This window comes from Callithrix jacchus, chromosome 5 (genome assembly GCF_049354715.1).
Source record: "Callithrix jacchus isolate 240 chromosome 5, calJac240_pri, whole genome shotgun sequence".
Classification (NCBI taxonomy): Eukaryota; Metazoa; Chordata; class Mammalia; order Primates; family Cebidae; genus Callithrix; species Callithrix jacchus.
The window spans coordinates 161,233,892-161,256,007 of NC_133506.1; the positions used below are offsets into that span (position 1 = coordinate 161,233,892).

The 22,116-nt window shown below is 40.9% G+C and overlaps 1 protein-coding gene across 17 annotated transcripts in view; it reads left to right on the top strand.

Moving 5' to 3' along the window:
* Positions 1-22,116, top strand: part of DGKH (diacylglycerol kinase eta) — a 203,255-nt gene that overhangs the window by 96,599 nt on the left and 84,540 nt on the right. The window contains exons 1-2 of one of the 17 annotated variants that reach the window (XM_054256837.2): positions 4,157-4,248; positions 5,272-5,382. The exons of 15 other annotated variants lie outside the window; for them this stretch is intronic. The gene's annotated coding sequence lies outside the window, so the exon portion shown is untranslated. Of the gene's footprint in view, positions 1-4,156; positions 4,249-5,271; positions 5,383-22,116 lie in introns of those variants that run through there. One more of the 17 variants, XM_054256838.2, reaches the window with a different exon arrangement.

Consider the following 22,116-nt stretch of genomic DNA (forward strand, 5'->3'; position numbering starts at 1 on the left):
ATGGGCTCTAAAATGCAGGGCAGTGACTGACCTAACCTGGAAAGTTCTTCAGTTTTGTTTCTGTGACATTCAGTGGGTATGAGTGAGTCAGGCTTCTGGGGGGGACACAGACATTAAGACAGTCGTGTCGGAGGATTTGGGAGATGATTTCCACACAGTATGATTACTCTTCCTTTCTTGTGCAGTCTTTCACTCCCATCTGCGGAGTTAACAACTTTTTTTAGTTATCTAAATTGGCTCAGGTATTGTGTTAGTTTTCTATTGCTGTGTAACAACCAACCACAAACTTAGTGGCTTAAAAAAAAATGCCCATTTATCTCAGTTTTTATAGGTCACATAGTGTTGCTAGATTCTTCTGTTCCAGGTCTTATGATGTAAATAAATAGATATGGGCTGGGCAAGGTGGCTCACATCTGTAATCCCTGTACTTTGGGAGGCCAAAGTGGGTGGGTCACTTGAGGTTAGGAGTTTGAGACCAGCCTGGTCAACATGGTGAATCCCCATCTCTACTAAAAATACAAAAATTGGCTGGGCATGGTGGCTTATGCCTGTAATCCTAACACTTTGGGAGGTCCAGGCAGGTGGATCATTTGAGGCCAGGCGAAACACCCATCTATACCTAATATAGAAGAATTAGCCGGGCCTGGGTGGTGCATGCCAGTAGTCCCAGCTACTTGGGAGGCTGACGCAGGAGAATTGTTTGAACCTGGGAATCTGAGGTTGCAGTGAGTGAAGATCGTGCCACGGGACTTCAGCCTGGGTGACAGAGCAAGACTCTGTCTCATAAAAGAGGAAAAGAATAGATATGACAACTTTTTATGTATACTTTTATTGCCTCAAATTGGGCTAATTTTAGCCATGGTTTGAGTTTATGATTTCACAAGTGTCTTCTGCCATAGTCAACAACAATCAAACCTACTAAGAATGAAAGTATTTTTTGTTACTTTAGGTTTAGCAATGTGATTAGGGAATGGATCTGACAGCCTTGAGGTTAATGTTTATTAATATATTTGTAGTTCAAGCCAGGCGCGGTAGCTCACGCCTGTAATCCCAACACTTTGGGAGGCTGCGGTGGGCGGATCACTTGAGCCCCAAGAGTTCAAGACCAGCCTGGGTAACATGGTGAAACCCCATCTCTGCAAAAAATGAAAAAATTAACTGTGCATCAAGATGCATGTCTGTAGTCAGAGTTACTCAGGAGGTTGGGGTGGGAGGATTGCTTGAGCCCGGGAGGTGGAGATCGCAGTGAGGCAAGATCACACCACTGTGCTCTAGCCTGGGCGACGGAGAGACACCGTGTCTCAGAAAACAAAGAACAAAAAGGAAAAAATAATAATTTATTTGTAGTTTAAGTTCAACCATGGCGTTTTCTATGACTGTTAAATCAATAAAATGTTCTTTCGTATTGCTCATTTAAAAAGTTTGATTGCTGTCTGTATGGCGCTTTGGAAGTTTCATTTCCACTTTAGCATTTTTAGCTTTACCGCAGCCCTTTGCTGAGTGTGAATGTATTCCTCTCATATGAGGCTGGAGAGAATTGATATCCTTTTGGTCACACTGGTGCCACCCTAGGAAAGGGCTCCCAGACCTCCTGATGTTTAATCCAAGACTCTTTCCAGTCACACAGGGTCCTTTCCATCTGGGTAGTCTCTGCCTCTGCTGTTCTCTTTCTTCCTCAAATACTGCTCTCTTTCTCACTAATCAGGATATGTCTATCTCCAGATTTTTTTTTTTTAATCTTCCCAATTTTTAGAGGATAGGAGCTTAGACCATGAAAGTCAAACAGCCTGGGTTTGGGTCCTGACTTGGCTACATCCAGTTATGTGTCCTTGGACAAATTGCTTAACCTTTTTAAATCCCAGTTTCCTCAGCGGTCATTGAGAATAACAAGCTGCTTGCCTCATATTGTTGAAAGGATTAAGTTAAATGTGATCATGCACCACGATACCCAACACAGTGACGAGCACCTGCAGTTTAATAAAAGGGCTGTTTTTGTTCCGAGTTTATCATTTCCCTATTTCCAAGAGGCTGTTTGTTGCTAATTCCTGTAAGTCTGGGAATTTGGAGGAAGAATGTGGATGAACTTTATCTTGAGAAAACATTCCATGCCGCTTATCTTTCAGAGGTATAACAAAGCTTTAGTTCCACTTTTATCTTGTATTAATAACTATGACTGCAAATAATAAATGGAATTATAATCTCACCTTGTTAGGTAAATGTTGTTTGTGAAAGAAGAGCTATTTAATGATACAAAAGTCATCACGATCGCATGGTATATGTTAGGGTTTCAGAGCATGCTGTTCAAATGACTGTTTTCTTTAAATTTTAATGAAGATTACACTAAATCTTAAATGCGTCACAATTTTAAAGATATTATTGGCATGGTTAAAACTTCTTTCGGGAGTTTGCTACAGAGAGTAGCCTGTGTTTTGTTTGTTTGTTTGTTTGAAGTAGAAAGAAATACAAGGGTAATATATGTCGTTTGTTTAACTACCCTTGCCATTTTCAGGGGGCAGTCTGTAGGTGTGTGTGAGATTTCACGGGAACTGCACATTCACACGGGCTTCTTCGGTTGATGAAACACACTGGTAACACTTACATTTAGAACTAAACGACCACTGGAACAAAGAAGGATTTTAGTTCACGGGTCACCTGCCACAGCAGATGGGACTAAAGTTTATTAGCATTAGATTATGATTCTTTCTATGAGGGTTTAAAAAGTCTACATAAAAAGACACCAATAAACATGAGAACATCCTCTCATGGTGCATCAAATATCAGAAATTACGCGTTCATAGTTTAATTGAAACGAGCAGCCTGGGTTTTAGTGGCATGGAACAAAATGTTCTAAAGAATTCCTTTAATGTTTCCTTTCTATTTATTCTGCTTTTCTTTCAGCTTCCTCCAAGTTAATGTAGTTTATTTCATCTCTCTCTGAGAGGGAGATCACATCCTTTGAACTTAAAAAGCTGTCAGTTTACTTTTCTCCATTAATCTATCAATATTTACTTACAGAGGAAATGACTAAAAGTTATTTTCTTTTCATGTCACTTTTGAATGCACACACACAAAAGGTATTTAGATTATCACCTGAATAAATACTGACGAATAAGTTGCCTATCTTATTTGATATTTGTTGTAACTGTTGTTTTTGTTCTGAATGTTTTATGTCTGATAACTCATTTAATTCTTTTTTTTTTTTTTTTTTTTTTGAGACGGAGTTTCGCTCTTGTTACCCAGGCTGGAGTGCAATGGTGCGATCTCGGCTCACCGCAACCTCCGCCTCCTGGGTTCAGGCAATTCTCCTGCCTCAGCCTCCTGAGTAGCTGGGATTACAGGCACGCGCCACCATGCCCAGCTAATTTTTTGTATTTTTAGTAGAGACGGGGTTTCACCATGTTGACCAGGATGGTCTCGATCTTTTCACCTCGTGATCCACCGCCTCGGCCTCCCAAAGTGCTGGGATTACAGGCGTGAGCCACTGCGCCCGGCCCTCATTTAATTCTTTATATGAATCCTAGAGTTCAAGAATGATTATGATCCCCAATTGATAGACAAAGAATCTGAAATGGAGAGGCTGACATCTAATATATGTAATGACTAGAGTCCAAACCCATCCACATCATCTGGCCTCAGTTTGTATCTTCATGACTGCTACGCTGCGTTTTTATTGTGGGGTTTTAGATAAATGTGGTTGAGTTAGTGTTCCTCTGACTGGTTCTTACATCAGTTCTTTTCTACAAGTTAAGCAGAGTTTCGTGCTGCGTCACCAGATGTATAGCAAGCACCTGCTGGTCAGACTTCGAATTTAGAATATTTCATTGTATTTTGGTCACTGTATTTTAAAGAGAACTGTTGACTAAAGACCTCCCAGAGGATGGTAACCTATATTATGAAAGGGTCTGGGAATTCTGGGGTTGATTGGCATTTAAGGGCACTCTTTATTTTAAAAGTTTGGGAACATGTGACAGATGTCTTTTTACTATTGTAGGCATTATCCTGTAGGCAAGGCTGTAGACACGTTTTGTGTTACTGCAGTGTCCAGCACCCGTGGTTGAATTCATGGAGGAATGATTCAAGCTCAGTGTAACAGGGAACTTTCTGATAGAACAGGCCCCTTGTGACATAATAGCTCTTCCCATTATTAGAAATCTTTAGTCATCTCATTCCCTACAAGCTGTACGGGGCCTTCAAAAAGAGAGTTCTCAAAGCAGATACAGCTTCAAGTACTGAAATAAATTTCTCAAGGTTAGATGGCTAATATTAGGGCACAGCTAATAGGGAATTCAGAGCTCTCAGCTCTTGATGTTTGTTGGAGTAGGCAAAGAAGAGTGGATTTAGAGACGTTGGGCACTGTGCTGGGCATTATCTAGACACTACACATGGCAGCTCATTATACCACACAGCGAGAGCTCGATGGCCATCTTTCTAAAATACAGTTGGGGAAATCTTTGCACAGTGTGTGCATATGAGGGGGGGGTAAGGAAAGAGGGTGCAAACTGAGATGCCCTTGCAGATGCAAAGACTGTGTCTTCTTTATCACCGAATCCCCAAGGCTAACACAGTGCCTGGCACAGAGGGAAAGCTAATCAATATTTGTTGAATAAATGAAGGGATATGTCCTGGTTGAATGAATGAATGAGTGATATTAGTAAACTGTTGTGGGTTTTTTTGGACAAAAAGTATTAGGTCATGTTTTGGCTTGGAGAACAGTTTTCTAATCCCTTCCCATGACACTGGTTTATATATATTATACACACAAATCCTTGCATCCTCATTGAAATATTTATGTAATGACTTAAGACTATTTGAAACCATGTTTACAAACGTGATTCTTGTCTTTCATTAATCATTGCAGTGGTCCCACCTTTGCTTACATAATTATTAGATGACTGATAGCAGCAAACCTCATATTTTAACATTTATATTAGTTAAAATATTTTATAGCTATCTAAAATGATGCCATATTAATGCAATTGAAGTGGCTGGGTTTTTTGCCATTTAAAACTGATTTATGTACAATTTAGATGGCTTTATACTCAGAAAGCTGATAAGTTATGTTAAATTTAAAATTCATATTTCTTTTTCTAGATCTTAGAAATTAGGGGCTTTTAGAAATGAAATATCATTGTTTCTGTGGGTGTTTCATATTTATCTTTTAGTGATATAGCATCTTTTCTAAGGCTAACCCAGATAAATGGCTCTTAAGGTTATTATGGGCTTCCTCACACCAAAATCCTAGGGCATAAGAAACTATTGGTCCTTTTGTAGCTAGATGAAAATCTTGGGGTGAAGATAAGATGTGGCAGAAGAACAGAACCTGTGTCTCCACCTTCACTAGTAGCCTTCCAGAAATCTTTCAAATGGACTTTCTAAAGTAAGGTAATACACAGCATGTCCTTGGTTATTCTGCCAACTCTGGAGCTCTGGGGACCTAGGGCTTCGCAAAAATCTGACCGTGGGAGTCCCAGAACATAGATCAGTTTCATGAAAGGGTCCGTGGTGGTTAATAGACACTACAATAGGTGAACAAGGTCACTTGTCCTCCAAAGAGTGTGTTGGCGTTTCCGTCAGGATGTCATGATCGTTTGCCAGGCTTGGTGTTACTATTTTCCCCTTGCCCTGGGCATGATCCTACCGAAGGTCCATGACTCAGGGAAAATAGAGTGCTCCTGATCAGTAACCTTCAATCTGCTGCCTCCAGTCCTTTTTCTGTCCTAGACCGATGCACAGCAGCCCACTCCCCATCTATCTGTCCACTCCCAGGACTGCCCTTAGAATTCATTCCTTCATTCATTTAACAAATATTTATTGAGAGTTCATTATACATATCAGACATTTGTGCTAGATTCTGGGTTTACAGTGCTAAATAAAATGAATTGGCCACTGAGTACCAAATTTTTTAAAAGTTTTACTCAAATTTAAACAAATTGAAAGGCTGTGCTGTCTGCCATCAGGGATATGTCCCTGTCTTTAAAGTATGTGGCCTTGGGAATAGGATTGTATGGATACAAAAAACCAGGAACCTGCCTCCCAGCTGAGACTGGAAACTGTGCCATAACAGGGGCCCAGGTTATAGGAAAGGCAGTGGGAGATTACAGTCTTCTTAGAACTTGAGGCCCAGAACATTCAGGATTCCACAAACAAACTTCTCTGACACTAGTTCATTTGCATCTCTCCATAAACATGCCCCACTCTCAGTATTTCTGAGGTCCAATGCTGGCCACTGTGTAGAACTTTTTAATCCTGAGTCTGAACATCCGTGTTTTACGAAGCTGGTATCCTAGGTGGCCTTCAGCCTTCGGCACTCTGTGGATTGCCAGTGACAGACTGCTGTCACGTGAAAAGCTTGGCCAGTTATAACCTTGTATCATGGACTGACCTTCCCAGTGGGGTGTCATGTTGTAGCTCCCGGGGAGTGCATGGCCGTGTGCTCTGCCGCCTCCTGCTCTTGGGGCTGGTTATAAATCTGCAGTTCACTCATGTGCTCCTATACAAGGCCTTTATAGATGCCATTTAGATGGTCCAGAGCTGATACTGTCATTGTCACTGTGATCCTGTAGAGAAAGCTTGTAGCTGTGTGGAGGTGAACTTCTGAAACCTGTCTCTTCTGAGAGTTACTGCATGAAAACAGGCAAGGATAGGTCAAGTTTTGGACCAGCAGCCCGAGTTCCATCAACCATCCTGTAATACAGAGGCTTCTAAGCTATGCAGACTGTTATGGAAGGTTTATTCTTCTTTTTCCCGCCTGACTGATATACTTTTTGAAGAAGGGCTGTGGAATTTACCTGGACTTCTTTTGGTCTTGGTGTGGCTGAAGTGTTTTGTTGAAGGCTCTTTAGTCCTCATTTAGATCGACTTTGACCCCTCATACCTATTTGTGCTGCAGACTAAAGGCTCAAACTCTGTGAAAGACCAAGACTTGTCTCATGGAAGTACCTGGAATAGGGGCCTAACACAGGAAAAGGAACTACTGGCAATAAAAAATTTTTTTTAATCCCACTATAAATATCTGCATATTAGCAAAAGAGAGTCTGATACCCAATAACCATCGCAGTGAAACAGCTGAGCTCTGAAGAGTTTCAGTGTCTTGACAGCTCTGTCCTGGCTGGCATGATAGAGTTCTGTTTACTACGTTTTTTTTCTGTTCCATAACTCCTTGAAAGGCAGAACCTTTGGTGTTATCTATAGTTTCTTAACTCTACGTGTTAAGAAATAAGGTATAGTAGGGAGGCATAGTGCTCAGACTCTCCAGAAAATCCCAGAGATGTTTGCAACCCTAGGCCTCATGAGCAACCCAAGCCTGGTGGAGTCTTGAATGACCCTGAAGGGTCCCCCAGTGATGGGCACCTAGAGATGGTTCCATGCCCGTTACAGCCCAACTCCAGAACTGGGCTTTATATCCTGTATGAAATGCTCTAAAAATATGAACACATTGTTATACTTCACAGATTTGGGCTCCATTAGACAATTTAAAGCATCAACCTTTTCTTTAAAAAAAAATTAAAATAATTTTAGGTTTGCCTTGAATGTTAATGAAATATTAAAATAACACTTAAGGAAAGCCTATGATTTCTATAAGACTTTATAAAAATTTAAGGTGTTTTTAATATTGATGAAAAAATAAATGATTATTCATTTGTTTCTGAAATCTTTTTGGAATGTCCTATAATCCATAAGAAGTAATAGGCACATAGGTGATTTTTATATTACATCAATATCTCACTTCATTATCTCAATAAGTCCATGGGGCATTCTTCCTTCCATTCAACAGATGGAGGAGGTGAGAGGTGAGGCTCAGATAACTTAATTTGTGTAAATTTCCTTAGTTATCAAGCAGCATAATTAATATTTAAAGCCTCTGCTCTTTCCATGAGAATGATAGTATATGAGAAGTTTGAAGCACCAATAATGAGAGTAAAATCACAGTAACCAAGTGAGAGCCCACCCTTTTCAACAGGATTTAGTCTAGTCTGGCCATTCCTAGTGGATCCTTATTACCTTCAAGTGAGAAGAAAGCTCACCTAGAGCAGTGTGGCAGCTGGCAGTGAGGAGAGCACTTGTGTCCGGCATTGGTTCTTGCGGTCACTAGGCTGAAGGACGAGAGAGGATTAGCAAATTTGATTCCCCTTTGCACTTCAGTCTTAGGTAAGGATTTAATTTCCAACAAGAGAATCATGAAATTAGTTTCGGGCAAAACGAGATTTTCTGTTTACTTCTCTCTGCCTCACACATTTCTGTGGTCTCAGGATCCAGTTTAAGCTTCGCCGAGCCCAAATCTCAATTTATGAAGGCAAAGGTAGGTTAGTACTTATGAGAGACAAATGGCAGTCTAGTCGGCAGCAGACAAGGGAAGTCAGAAGCAAGATCTTCCTATTGACGACAGGTAGGTTGAGTGTTGTCTAGTTGGAGATTTTAGTTTTTAGCTGTTAATTTTGTCGGTTGCCACAGGTTGAGACTTGATGGTAGAAAATCTAAGGACTTGGGGAAGGTCCTGGAACTCGGGTTGTATTAGCTGATCAGGGTTCGGGTGGAGGGTTGGCCAGCTGTCAGGATACTCTCAGAACCTTCTGGTAACTGCCTCCACTGAGCTGGAACTCAAGGCAGAAGTTAGTCTTTATATCTTGGAGGTAAACAAATCAACAGGAAGAAACTATTAAAGAGAGCTGCTATCTCAGAAAGCGTGGCTCTACATCAGCCCTGCCCTTGACATCAGGACTTGTTGAGGCCCCTTCCAACAAGACTCGGTGGTATCTTCCATTGATCTAAACAGCAGGCACTGCCCAGTCATGTAGTCTGTGGGGATCACTTGGTAAGGTTTCTTGTTTCTGCAAAGGGAATGCTTTTACCTACTTCATTAAGGCTTTGTAATAATCTAGCACAACACTATTTAATGTGAAATGTCTGACAGTAGTTAGCTACTAGGGGAGTAACCAGCAGCCATATAGGCCTAATGTTTCCAGTGGCAGGAGTCACAGTATTCTGTGTTATATAGATCTCATGTTTTAAGAGCATTTTGGCCCTTGTGGTCTGGTTTCTGCACAAATTTTGGTCATTTTATTTTTCAGGATTCCGTCAATAAAGGGTGCTAACAATAACAAACTAGTTTTCCCAGTTACTGAATGGTATTGTTAGAGCTGCCCCACTGGATAGAAGGTGAGGAAAGCTGTCGGTACAGAGCAGTTAATCCTTCTCTCTTTGGAGCCTTTGTAAGAGTTCAGATTCTGGGAGGTTTTTTTGTTTTTCTTTTTTTTGTACAGGTACAGTATTCATATGAATATATTTTAGGTTGCCATGTGCCTTTTTAGGAAAATGTAGAATCATTTCCACCAGCAAGGACAGATATGATTATCCTCAAAATGACTGTAAATAACCTTCTAAAAGGCTTTAGCCTGAAATTTAACACAATATCAAGGTACACACTTTACAGGATAGAGTAAAAAGAGTTTTCAACTCTTTAAATGCATAATTGCCTTCACTCCTATCGTTGTCTGGAATCAGCAGGGGTAGTGAAGTGTGCCATTTATGTGTACAAAGACACATATTCAAGGATATGATTGCGCGTCGTAACAGCAAAAGATTGGAAACAACCGAAATGCACAAGTTAGAGACTGGCTGGAGTGAATTGTGAAATATATCATGCAGTGGAATGTCACACAACCATTAAAAAGATGAATGGGCTCTGTCTGTAGCAAACCAGACTTCGAGTTTTATTCAGTGGGAAAAGCCAGATGCAAAACAGTGTGAATTATAAGATGTTACTCTGCGTGTCTTTGTGTGTGTGTGCATGCATGCCTGCATTTAAATCTCAAAAGAGCATATAGTTGTATATGGATAGAATATCCCTGGAGAGAAACACAGGAAGATAAATATTTGCCTTCAGTAAAGGAAGTCAGTAGCTGAGGGGCAGGCTTAGGAGGGATATGTGCCTTTCATTCCAAATACATTTTGAATTTTGTATCACAGATGTTTATTGCCTATTCAGAAATGTTTAAATGCTATAGGGGAGCCACCTTCTGGATGCATTTGATAGGAGTGATGGATTTAGCAGGAAGACCACCTTGGACACTGTCAGGATGTTCAGGGAAACCAGGATAAGGGCATAGATCAGCTGGTCTGCCCTGGGAAGGAAGGAAGGGCTGGATGAAGGATTTTGTGCAGAAGGACTGGAGAGCTGTGGCCAAAGGGAGGGGAGAAGGAGAGGAGGAAGTAAATGCGGAGTTACTGATTTGAGGAGGATTGGTATATAAGTGATCCCTTTAGTTCAGGGTGGAAAATGGGAATAAAAGCAGGTTAGTGGTGAGGGGTGTGAAAAAAAGACGTCGGTTCTGGGCACTGTGAATTTGAAGTGATGGAGATACCTGGTGATGTCTTGCAGGCAATTCGGAGAACAGCTTTAAACAGTTAGGATGGTGTAAAGCACTTCTTTGGTATCATTTTCATAGTTCTTTTGAACTTTTTAGCATACTCAGACATCTTTTCCATTCCTTGAGTGTGATTATGCTGTAATGGAAAAATCAGGTTTTAAAAATATGTTAGTTTCGTGGTGACCAATACAAAACAAGATAATTATTTTGTTTTGAAATTTCCCATTACATATGTGTCTTGTACAAAGCCATTTACCGTTATAACCTAAAAGAGCTTGTGCCAAGGGAATAAGCCTAATGGATTGTTCCAATGTCTGGTACAGTCTGAAAATATTAAATGAATGGTAAAACATTTAATGTGTCCATTAACTAATACTGCTAATTTACAGTGGGCGGGTATGTGAAAGCCTACATAAATAATTTCTGAAGTCACTGTGATCCCTGTGATTACAATTGATACTGACAAATTTCCCATGTGGACTGCAGTAGTTCCAGTACGATGCCATGTGTTAATATATATCTTGTAAATATTTTGTTCCCTGAAGGTGCCTGGTTTACATACACTTGCCTATGTTAGTGAGTGAAGCTGTTATTACCATTATCATTAACTAGCACTTTTGCATCTCCTTTCGTGCTCACCACTTAAAAATGCACAGTAAGCCTTAAGGTTGAGATGCAACTGTGCAGCAGCCCCAATTCTTATTCTTTTTCTTTTATTGTGTTTTAGGTTTTGGGGTACATGTGAAGAACATGCAAGATAGTTGCATAGGTACGCACGTGGCAGTGTGATGTGCTGCCTTCCTCCCCTTCACCTATATCTGGCATTTCTCCCCATGCTATCTCTCCCCAACTCCCCACCCCTCGCTGTCCCTTTCCTATTTCCCCCCGACAGACCCCGGTGTGTGATGCTCCCCTTCCTGTGTCCATGTGTTCTCATTGTTCAGCACCCACCTATGAATGAGAACATGCGGTGTTTGATATTGTTCTTAAGGGGAGAAACAGTGAGCAGCACGTGCAGTCTTTTCTGCCTGACCTTTCGGGATAGTCTCAGTGCATTCTTTGCCATTCTTTAATTCTCTCTCAGATGGCTAGGGAGGAAGACAGATATAGTGTCAAATCTTACCTACACGTTGTGACCTTGGACAAGTTGCAAGACTTTCTAAGCCTTAGAGTCCTCCAGGAAAGGGTTGCTTGCTACTCTTTGAATTACGTGGAAGAAATCAGATGATATACCTGGCCTGTTAGAATTACTCCATAAGTGGTAACTCTTAGTACTTTGGACTTGTGAAATGATTTTAACTCCAAATGTGAATGCTGGAGCCATCTAAACCCTCCCTCTCTGTCGCTCTTCACCATCAGCTGGTCAGCAAGTTCCATTAATTCTACCTCCTGAAAAATCTGTGGAATCCTCTTCGTCTCTGTCAGCCGCTGAACTCTCCATGGAGTGCTCCTCTGCACCGCGGCCTCACTGCACCCTTACCTCATGTGCTGCCATGCCTTCCCTGCCATTTCATAAGCGTCTACCCCATGGCTTTCCACCACCAAGGGGACCATCCGCACTGCTGCTCTGCCGGTTATCTTCCTAAAACGAGTATCTGGTTTGTGTCTCTTCCCGGCTTAAAGCCCTTTAGTAGCAGTGCTGTTCACTTTTCGGATCAAATCTGTACTCTTCAGTGTGGTTAAAAGGTTTCTCATAATTGCAGCTCTGATTTTATTTTCCATTTGCAGCCCATGGTTGTCATATTACACTATTTACAATACACAGCCCCTGCCTGATCTCTCGTCTTCAATGTGTTCATGTATTCTGGGGTTTATAGTATCTACCATGCCTTTTCTTTCTCCCTCCTTCTGGCTTCTTCCCCACAGACAGACACACAAAATCTTACTTGCCCTTCCCACCCCTACTTTTTTTTGGGGGTGTGGGTGGAGACACAGGATCTCGCTCTTGCCTGGGCTGGAGTGCAGGGGCACGATTATAGCTCACTGCAGCCTCAATCTCCCGGGCTCTGGTGATCCTCCTGCTTCAGCTTCCCCAGGCATACAACACCATGCCGGGCTAATTTTTAAATTTTTGTAGAGAACAGGTCTTGTGATATTGCACAGGCTGGTCTCAAACTTCTGGCCTCAAGTGATCTTCCCACCTTGGCCTCCCAAACTGCTGGGATTATAGACATGAGGCACTGCTCCTCACCTCTTCCCCCCTTCTTATTTGAGTGCCTTCTTGCCCAGCAAAGCATTCTCAGTCTTTAGTCTTGGTTGGTTTCCCCTTCTCTGTGTTCTCGTTGGCACCCCAGGGACTGAAAGCGAAGGTCCTGTTCAGATTATGAAGGATCCTTTAAGCCATGCCAAGTGGTTGAGAAGATGACAGGAACCTACTCCCTTGAAATTAGTTTCACTTATCTGTGTTCCCCCATTGCACTGTGAGCTCTCCGAGTGAAAGGACTGAGTGTTTCCTTTCTGTTTCCTGTAGGCTGTAACACTGGCAGAAAATAGGAATAATTTGTATTTTCTAATGAGTAAAGGGATGGATTTCAAATGGAGAGTGTGAGTTTTAAACTATCACCCTAGGTGACCTTCAGCACCTTCCTCACAACTTTACAGCTTATCTAACCTTCGTCTTCGCCCATCACTGAAAACATTAACACAGGCTGTTGTGGGGTTGTTTGTCTTGTAGAATAAAGTCACAAAACAGACATGAAGTGGGTGCAGTCAGAAAATAATCAAATGTTAATATGTAAGTGGAGAAAAGTGCTATAAAGATAAAAAGTCGCATGTCGTGGTGGAGAATAAAAGGTGAGGTCTTCTTAGATAAAGTTATCAGGGAAAACCAGAAAAACTCTTATTTTTCAAGCACTTGGTTATTGAACTCACAGGGAGCTCACAAACTTGCATAGAATTATGCCGCAGATTTGTGTGGCTTCCCTGTCAGTTTTGAATTCTTTTATTTACCTTTGGTAGTTGTGAATGAAATATGCTCACTATATACTGGCAGTCCAATATTAATTGATTTTAGTCTGGTCTTAGAGTACTAAGATTTTTTAGATTTTTAAAACCAATTTTAGTAATAAGACATAGCTCTTTATTATATAGGTAAATGAAATTATGCCTAATTATTTTGCAAATTATGATAGGAATAATAATTTTGTTGTTAGTAATCTGAAACTCTCTGTATCTTAACCCTTCTATTTCTGTTGATTTTTCTATTTTTGATGACATTTGCAATCTCAGAGCTTCATATAATAAAATATAGCAAAACAGATTGTGCCCTAGAAAGGGTTCTATGGACCACATGGAGGAGCTTGAGAAATAGGCCCTGTTTGGCTGGTATACCAGGAGAAAGAGGTTGTGATTTAAAGCTGAAAGACCTGATGATATCTTCTGCCTCTGTGACTTTAAAAAAAGTTACATTTCTTTTTACCTCTTATATAGACAAGTTATGTGGAAGATTAAATGAGATAGTGAATATGATCATATTGATGGTAAAGCACTTTGAAAATGTAAGATGCTGCAGAAATAATCCTTCTGTTTATCAAAATCAGAGCCCCATAAGTCGCCTATTTTTAATGAACTAATTATTAGTTCCTTTGGAAAAAAGTTGTTTGCAACCATAGATATTAACTGATATTATTGAAATTACAAATATAATAATAAAATAGATTCCAGGTGTTATTGATTTACCAGTTCATTATTACCATATCAAAATTTATAATTAAGTATTGTTTATTTATGGGTATGGTAGGCTAAATAATGGACCCCCAAAGATGTTCACACCCTAAGCCCTGGAACTTAAGGAATGAATGCATATTTCTGGCCAAAGGAATTTTGTAATTGCGGTCACGTGATCTTCATACGAGATGCTCCTGGATTATCTAGGTGGGCCCAGTGTAATAAGAGGGAAGCAAGAGGAGTCAGAGAGTCAGAGAAGAAGGGACTGTGGAGGCAGGAGGTTGGAGAGATGCCAGCAAAAACATGGTCTCCCCTGGAGCCTAGAGTCTCTGGAAGGAATGGAGCCCTCCCAACATCTTTATTTTATTTTATTCATTAAAAAAATAGATTTAGAGGGTATAAGAGCAGCTTGGTTACATGGATGTATTGCATAGTGGTGAAGTCTGGGCTTTCAGTGTAACCTTCATCTGAACACTGCACATTGTGCAAATTAAGTAATTTCTCATCTCTCACCCCGCTTCCACCCTTTTGAGTCTCCAGTGTCCATTATTCCCCACCATCTCCATGTGTACACATTATTTAACTCCCACATATAAGTGAGAACACGTGGTACTCCTGCTTCTGAGTTATTTCACTTAAGATTAATGGCCTTGGCCGGGCGTGGTGGCTCACGCCTGTAATCCCAGCACTTTGGGAGGCCGAGGCGGGTGGATCACGAGGTCAAGAGATCGAGACCATCCTGGTCAACATGGTGAAACCCCGTCTCTACTAAAAATACAAAAAAATTAGCTGGGCATGGTGGCGCGTGGCTGTAATCCCAGCTACTCGGGAGGCTGAGGCAGGAGAATTGCCTGAACCCAGGAGGCGGAGGTTGCGGTGAGCCGAGATGGCGCCATTGCACTCCAGCCTGGGTAACAAGAGTGAAGCTCCATCTCAAAAAAAAAAAAAAAAAAAAAAAAAAAGATTAATGGCCTCTAGTTCCATTCATTATTCTGCAGAAGACATGATTTTATTCTTTTTTATGGCTGAGTAGTGTTCCATGGTCTTATATATATATATATAGACCATGGAGTGAATATCTATATATACACACCACATTTTCTTTATACAATCATCTGTTGATGGATACTGGATACTTAGGTTAATGGAAATTTAGGTTGATTTCCTGTCTTTGCTATTGTTAATAGTGCTGCAATGAGTAACATATGAATGCAGGTATCTTTTTTATATAATGATTCCTTTTCCTTTAGGTAGATACCCAGTAGTGGGTTGCTGCAAATGGTAGTTCAATTTTTAGTTCTGTGATAAATCTCTACCCTGTTTGCAGTAGATGTCGTGCTAATTTACATTCACACCAACAATGTAGAAGCGTTCCCTTTGCTCCACAGTCTTGCTAAGACCTGTTGTTTTTTCACTTTTGTGTAATGGCCATTCTGACTGCTGTAAGATGGTGTCTCATTGTGGTTTTAGTTTGCATTTCTCTCACGATGAGTGATGTTGAGCATTTTTTTGTATGCTTCTTGGCCATTTGCATGTCTTTTGAAAAATGTCTGTTCCTGTTCTTTGCCCACTTTTTAATGAGGTTATTTGTTGTTGTCATTTTGTTCAACACCTTGATTTTAAACTTCTGAAATTTACAACTATAAGGGGGTACGTTTGTGTTGTTTTAAGCCACTAAAATTGTGATAATTTGTTACAACAGCGGTAGGAAACTAGTACAGTGTGGACTGACTAAACATTAATAACTATAATTTTTTTGTTTGAATTCTAAGAAATTAACTTCTAGCTTTGACCAATAGTCTTCAAAAGAAATGGTGATTTATTATCAAACATATGATTATATATGTGTGTATATACACACACACACACATCTATATATAAATCACATAATAAGATGCCCCAACAAGTAACACATAAAGCCTTTCTTGGTGATTCCTCAGGGCCAGGTCCTTTGTCGTGTTCTTTTCCCAGGGAAGGCAGGGCAGGAGGGCGCAGCTGCACAGAGACCTCTTTATTCTCGATGGTCTCACTGTCTCCTTCTATTTTTGTTGCTCTGGTGAATCAGAGTTTTCTGTGAAGTAACAGAACCTTGACTCTGAAATACAGGCTTAAAGACATTAAGACAGGACAGTTCCCTCGACCCCTCTGCTGGACATAATGACAGGGGTGGGAGGGGTGGCTCGTTTTGCTTGGCTAAGTTTAAACCCCTTGTGGGAGGGGGAGCATGTGGGCAAGGAGGTGCTGGGGCAGGGTGAGTGCTTTTTGCTTCCAGCCCCATGGTAGCATCTAGGGGTATGTTACAACTAATGTTCTTTTAGCAGTTGCTGTTTATAGATGGCTAAGTGTTAACCATCTCAGTGAGGAGTCAGGGTGACAGCCTTTTACACCCTGCCCTCTTGGTACCCAGGTCCTTGTCTGGCCTCCAGGAAGAAGCAGGTCACATGGTTTTGAAGGATGGTGAATGTAGAGGTTTTTATTGAGTGATGGAGGTGGCTCTCAGTGGAATGGGGAGCTGGAAAGGGGATGGAGTGGGAAGATGATCTTCCCCTGTCCTGTACACACTCCTTTTCAAGTGGCCAGCTGCCTCTTTGATGTTCAGATGCTTCTTCTCTTCTCTACTTCTCTGTTGTGCTGCTCTGCTCCTCTGCCAGTTGAGTTTGGGTTTTTGTTTTGTTTTGTTTTGTTTTTTGAGACAGTCTTGCCCTGTGTCCCAGGCTAGAGTGCAATGGCTCAATCTTGGCTCACTGCAACCTGCACCCCCTGGGTTCAAGCAATTCTCTTGTCACAGCCTTCTGAGGAGCTGGGATTACAGGTGTACACCACCACGTCCAGCTGATTTTTTGTATCTTTAGTAGAGATGGGGTTTCACCATGTTGGCTAGGCTGGTCTTGAACTCCTCACCCTGTGATCCACCTGCTTTGGCCTCCCAAAGTGCTGGGATTACAGGTGTGAGCCACCACACTTGGCCAAATTTGGGTTTTTTATGGGTACAGGATGCGGGGTGTGGTAGAACAGAGTGTTTTTGTTAAAGCAACATTCAAATGGGAAAATAGGGATAACTGTTCTCATTTAGGGCCACGGTTTCCAGGCTTGAGAGTAGGGCCTTTGCTGGGGAACTGCCCTCTTTTGCCCAGTATTTCCCTGCCTCCTGACTGTATCAACATGATAGCCCCAGAAAGATGTTAAATAGGGCCGGGCGCGGTGGCTCAAGCCTGTAATCCCAGCACTTTGGGAGGCCAAGGCGGGTGGATCATGAGGTCAAAAGATCGAGACCATCTTGGTCAACCTGGTGAAATCCCGTCTCTACTAAAAATACAAAAAATTAGCTGGGCATGGTGGCGCGTGCTTGTAATCCCAGCTACTCAGGAGGCTGAGGCAGGAGAATTGCCTGAACCCAGGAGGCGGAGGTTGCAGTGAGCCAAGATCGCGCCATTGCACTCCAGCCTCGGTAACAAGAGCGAAACTCCGTCTCAAAAAAAAAAAAAAAAGAAAGATGTTAAATAGATTGCTTTCCTTTGAAATCTTTGTATAGATTCTAAGACTATATAAATTCTATAGTAAAGTCAGTGCTGATTTGAAAAATTGTTTGGCTTCTGCTGCCTTACCTATCTTTATTTTATTAAAGTGTAATGTTTTATTAAATGCTTTTCAAGAAAATTTGGATTTTGTAGTACTTTGGATTTTTTAATTTAGGTAAAGAAGAAGGTTTCTTTTTAGAATTTCCTGTGGAAATTCTGTGCATGCAGTGAGAATATTGGTGCTGACAGCATTAAAATATGTGGGTCCTTTTTTATGGAAATAGATATGAATTTATGTTTCATTTATATTTTATACTTTAAGGCAATAAAGATTAGGTTATAGAAGGAAGTCAAATTAACACGGAAAATGATGTTGTTATGATGCCACGATTTCTAACTCAGGAAGTAGAGTTTTGCTTAGGGAATCAAACTGATCTAAACTTAAGCAGAGTCATTGAAGTCTGAGAATTATGAAAGTAAGATTGGAGAGCTCCGTTTAGCTTAGTTCATCCCCTCATCTCGGTCAGTGACCAGAAGTCTTAGCTCATTAGCTTCTGTGGTCATTTTAGGTCGTTTGAGGAAGGGAGCCACATTACTCATGGAATTTGAGTTTGCCATGGTGGAGGGGGTGTGAGGTCAGAGACAGGTCCTGGTGGCTGTGGTCTGCCAGGTGAGCCCAGGCCACGAGCTGAATGGGATCTGTGTGTGTATAAGGAGGCTGAGACCTCCAGGTCCCTCATCTTCTTAGTTCCTTGGAGATTTACGTGGAGTTATCAAGTATCAGGTACTTTTTTAAAAATTACACGAATTTCAAATGTATACAAACTCAGGATAACTGGATAATGACCCCACATCCCATTGCCCAGCCCCTAGCATTATCTAGAGCTTGTCCTGCTTGCTTCATCTGTTTTCTCTTTCCTATTTTTAGCTAATGTGTTTTAAAACAAATTTTTCACATCATTGCACTTAACCCCTCATTCTTTAATAGGCATCCCGAAAATGTGGTTGCCAGATTTCAGCTGTCCCTCTTTTCCGTCTTCTCTGATGCTGCTTCGGTATGCAGAAGCTGTGAAAGGGAGAGATTTACTGAATTAAGCATAGTTATGCAGTTCAGTAATTGTACAATGAAGAAATAATATTTTTAATTTTCTTGTTCTATTATGCTATTACTTTGAACTCCTCATATAAGAAATGTGTTAACTGTGGACAAGTCATTTAGTGTCTGCATTTGTTTCTTCTCTTCAATATGTTGTAGTAAATTAGCTCATACTTAATTTGCATGGATAATTGAAGGATCCCTGAGATACTGCCTTTTTTTTTTGCCACAAGTCAGTAGTCAAGTATTCCTATAGAAAAGGAGAAAGACACTCTTGGCAAAGACACTCTGCTCTTCTTATCCAGAGGTCTTTATCTTCTCTCTGATTCATTGATTTCTCAGAATAATTGTTTAATATATTTACAAAAATTTTCCATTAGAATTTGTTTTTTAGTACTTGTAATGTTTTGTAGAATCTTGACACAGTGAGTTTATTTCACATCTATGCTCCAGAATTCCAAGTCGATTAAGTGTGTTAATGTGTAGGTAATTTCTTGAGATTTGTAGCTTGATTTTTGAAGTAAATATCACATCCAAAAGATACATAGCTTGTTAGAGAGATACATAGGAGGTGCTGGTGCTGATTTTTTCCAGTTCATGATAAATGCCACCCTCTTTATTTTGAATACCTTTGGGGATGTTTCAGAGTTTGATACCTTCAAAATACTTCACTGATATCCTAAATCCTCAAGTTGTTATTCTGCCAAATGATCAGTTAGAATGACGTCAGTCAGCCAAAACTGAAAGTTCAAAGTGACTCTCAAAGGTCTTTGATTATCACTAGAGAGAGTGTGTGTCTGTATATAAATCTAAACACGGGGCCGGGCGCGGTGGCTCACGCCTGTAATCCCAGCACTTTGGGAGGCCGAGGCGGGTGGATCACGAGGTCAAGGGATCGAGACCATCCTGGTCAACATGGTGAAACCCCGTCTCTACTAAAAATACAAAAATTAGCTGGGCACGGTGGCGCGTGCCTGTAATCCCAGCTACTCAGGAGGCTGAGGCAGGAGAATTGCCTGAACCCAGGAGGCGGAGGTTGCGGTGAGCCGAGATCGCGCCATTGCACTCCAGCCTGGGTAACAAGAGCGAAACTCCGTCTCAAAATAAATAAATAAATAAATAAATAAATAAAATAAATCTAAACACGGTTCTGAGCAGACATCTGAAAAGATTTTTAGATCATTCTGAAAGGGAATAGGGAAGACCTTAGTTTAACTACCAACAATATGATTTAGGATCCTGCTTACATGGTGCATTGCCTGCATGGCAGCATTTCTTTATAAATCTCAGCTGCAGATTAGTAATAATGTGTGTGAATTGCCTGTCAGCTTCAGTCCTATCATTAGTCCATTACATCTTTATAACTTATTTTACATCATTTTAGATATTACAAAATTTGCATTCTGGGATTCCATGGAACTAACATCTTTCAAGAATTTTTGAGCACTTAACGAAGATTCCGTGGTGTTCACATCTATAAAATGAGCATTATGGTATTGCACCAGCATGATAAGGCCTCTTGTTAATCTGAAATGCTATTATTCTGTTGGTTAAAATGATGCTATCTGTTAAAAATACCAGTGGCACTTTTTTTGGTCATGGTACCAGAAGTGCATTTGTTGTGACATTTTACTTTACTTAGTCTTCCATTAAAATTCAAGCACCCTTGGGAGAAAATATGCATTAAACCTTTATTATCTATTAACACCTCGGAAAAATTGCTTTTTAGGTAAGTAGTTGTCATATTAGAAAACAGATGGGGCTAGACACCCTGGACCATAAAAGGGAGAAGGATTGATCCCAGAAAACAAAGGAGTTGGAAGAGACTTTGTGGCTTGCAAACTCAGAATGCCTCCAGGGAACCGCTGGGTTCACATAAGAGTATGTAGTGGCCAACTGAAGAAAACAGGCTTATGGTGCATATGCTGTTCCTCTCTAATTATGGTGAATTTTAGCCTTATTCTTTGTTAAATGAAACAGTCATTCAGGGGTTAAACAGAATGGACAAAGAAAAACATCAGAAGTCGTAATTTTTATGGCCTCTGTTATATTACATGGGATGCCATAGATGAAAGACTGCTTCAGACCGATCCCCCAAAGGATCCTATTGAGGGCAGATGAGAACACTGAGAATCTGGGATAGAAGGGTGCTGAAAAGAAAGAGATCCATAAAGATTCAGAGCACTCTCTTGACATTACTTATACCTGACCCCACCTTTACGAATAGGCAAATTGGATGCTTCCACTCTCCCTCGGGGTTGATAAACAGCGGTGTGCATCAGAATCGCCTGAGTAGCTTTGCCAAGCTACATCTGAAACTATCCACACCTCACCACAAACCAAGATTTTGATTCAGCAAGTCTGCTTTGGAGTTGATTGAGTAATTTGAAAAAAAAACAAAAAACAAAAAAACACCTCAGTTTGATTCAGCTTTACATATGCAATTGCAGACCTGTGCTCTTAGAAGTAGAGGTTTCCAGTTTACTCTTTGAAATATGAGAGTAACTCTGCTTTCAGAATAATTCCTTCAGGGCCGGGCGCAGTGGCTCACGCCTGTAATCCTAGCACTTTGGGAGGCCGAGGCAAGCAGATTGCCTGAGCTCAGGAGTTTGAGACCAGCCCAGGCAACATGCTGAGACCCCGTCTCTACTACAGTACAAAAAATTAGCTGGGCGTGGTGGCATGCGCCTGTAGTCCCAGCTACTTGGGAAGCTGAGGGAGGAGAATTGCTTGAACCCAAAAAATGGAGGGTTCAGTGAGATGAGATCCTGCCAGTGCACTCCAGCCTGGGCAACAGAGGGTCCCTCTGTCTCAAAAAAAAAAAAAAAAAATTGCTCAGATGCACGACTACATTGTGGTTTGGCACATTTAAGTTTCCAAAGTGAATTATTTCATTCCATAAAAGAATGTAGAAAAGCAACATACATAATTAAAGAGTTAGAAATAGATTTCATGAGGAAAGATGGAAGAGTTATATAAAGCCTGAGCAGTTGGCAACTTCAGGTGTAGCAAAGCTAGTGATAAGAAGGCACATAATACAAAATATAAAAGAATTGGCTGGGCATCGTGTTACACGCCTATAGTTCTGTCTCGGGAGACTGAGGCGGGAGGATCACTTCAGCGCAGGAGTTGAAGGCTACAGTGAGCTTTGACTGTGTCACTACAGTCCAGCCTGGGTGACAGGGTGAGACTTTATCTCTAAAAACGAAAATAAAAAGACGCATAATTATTTCTGATTGGACTATAATAAACATCAAACTGTATCACCTGAATTATAATCATACAGACAATAAAAATTGATATAGCACCATAAAAATATTTGCTTGTCCTGCTTTCCCAGAAAGACTTCACACTGCATATGAATTTTTATTTTAATCAAAGCAGTTCAGGATTAATCACTAACAATACAACAGTAAGCCTGCAATAGAGCAGATGGGATCAATTTGTTGTAAAGAAATAAGAATTTCCT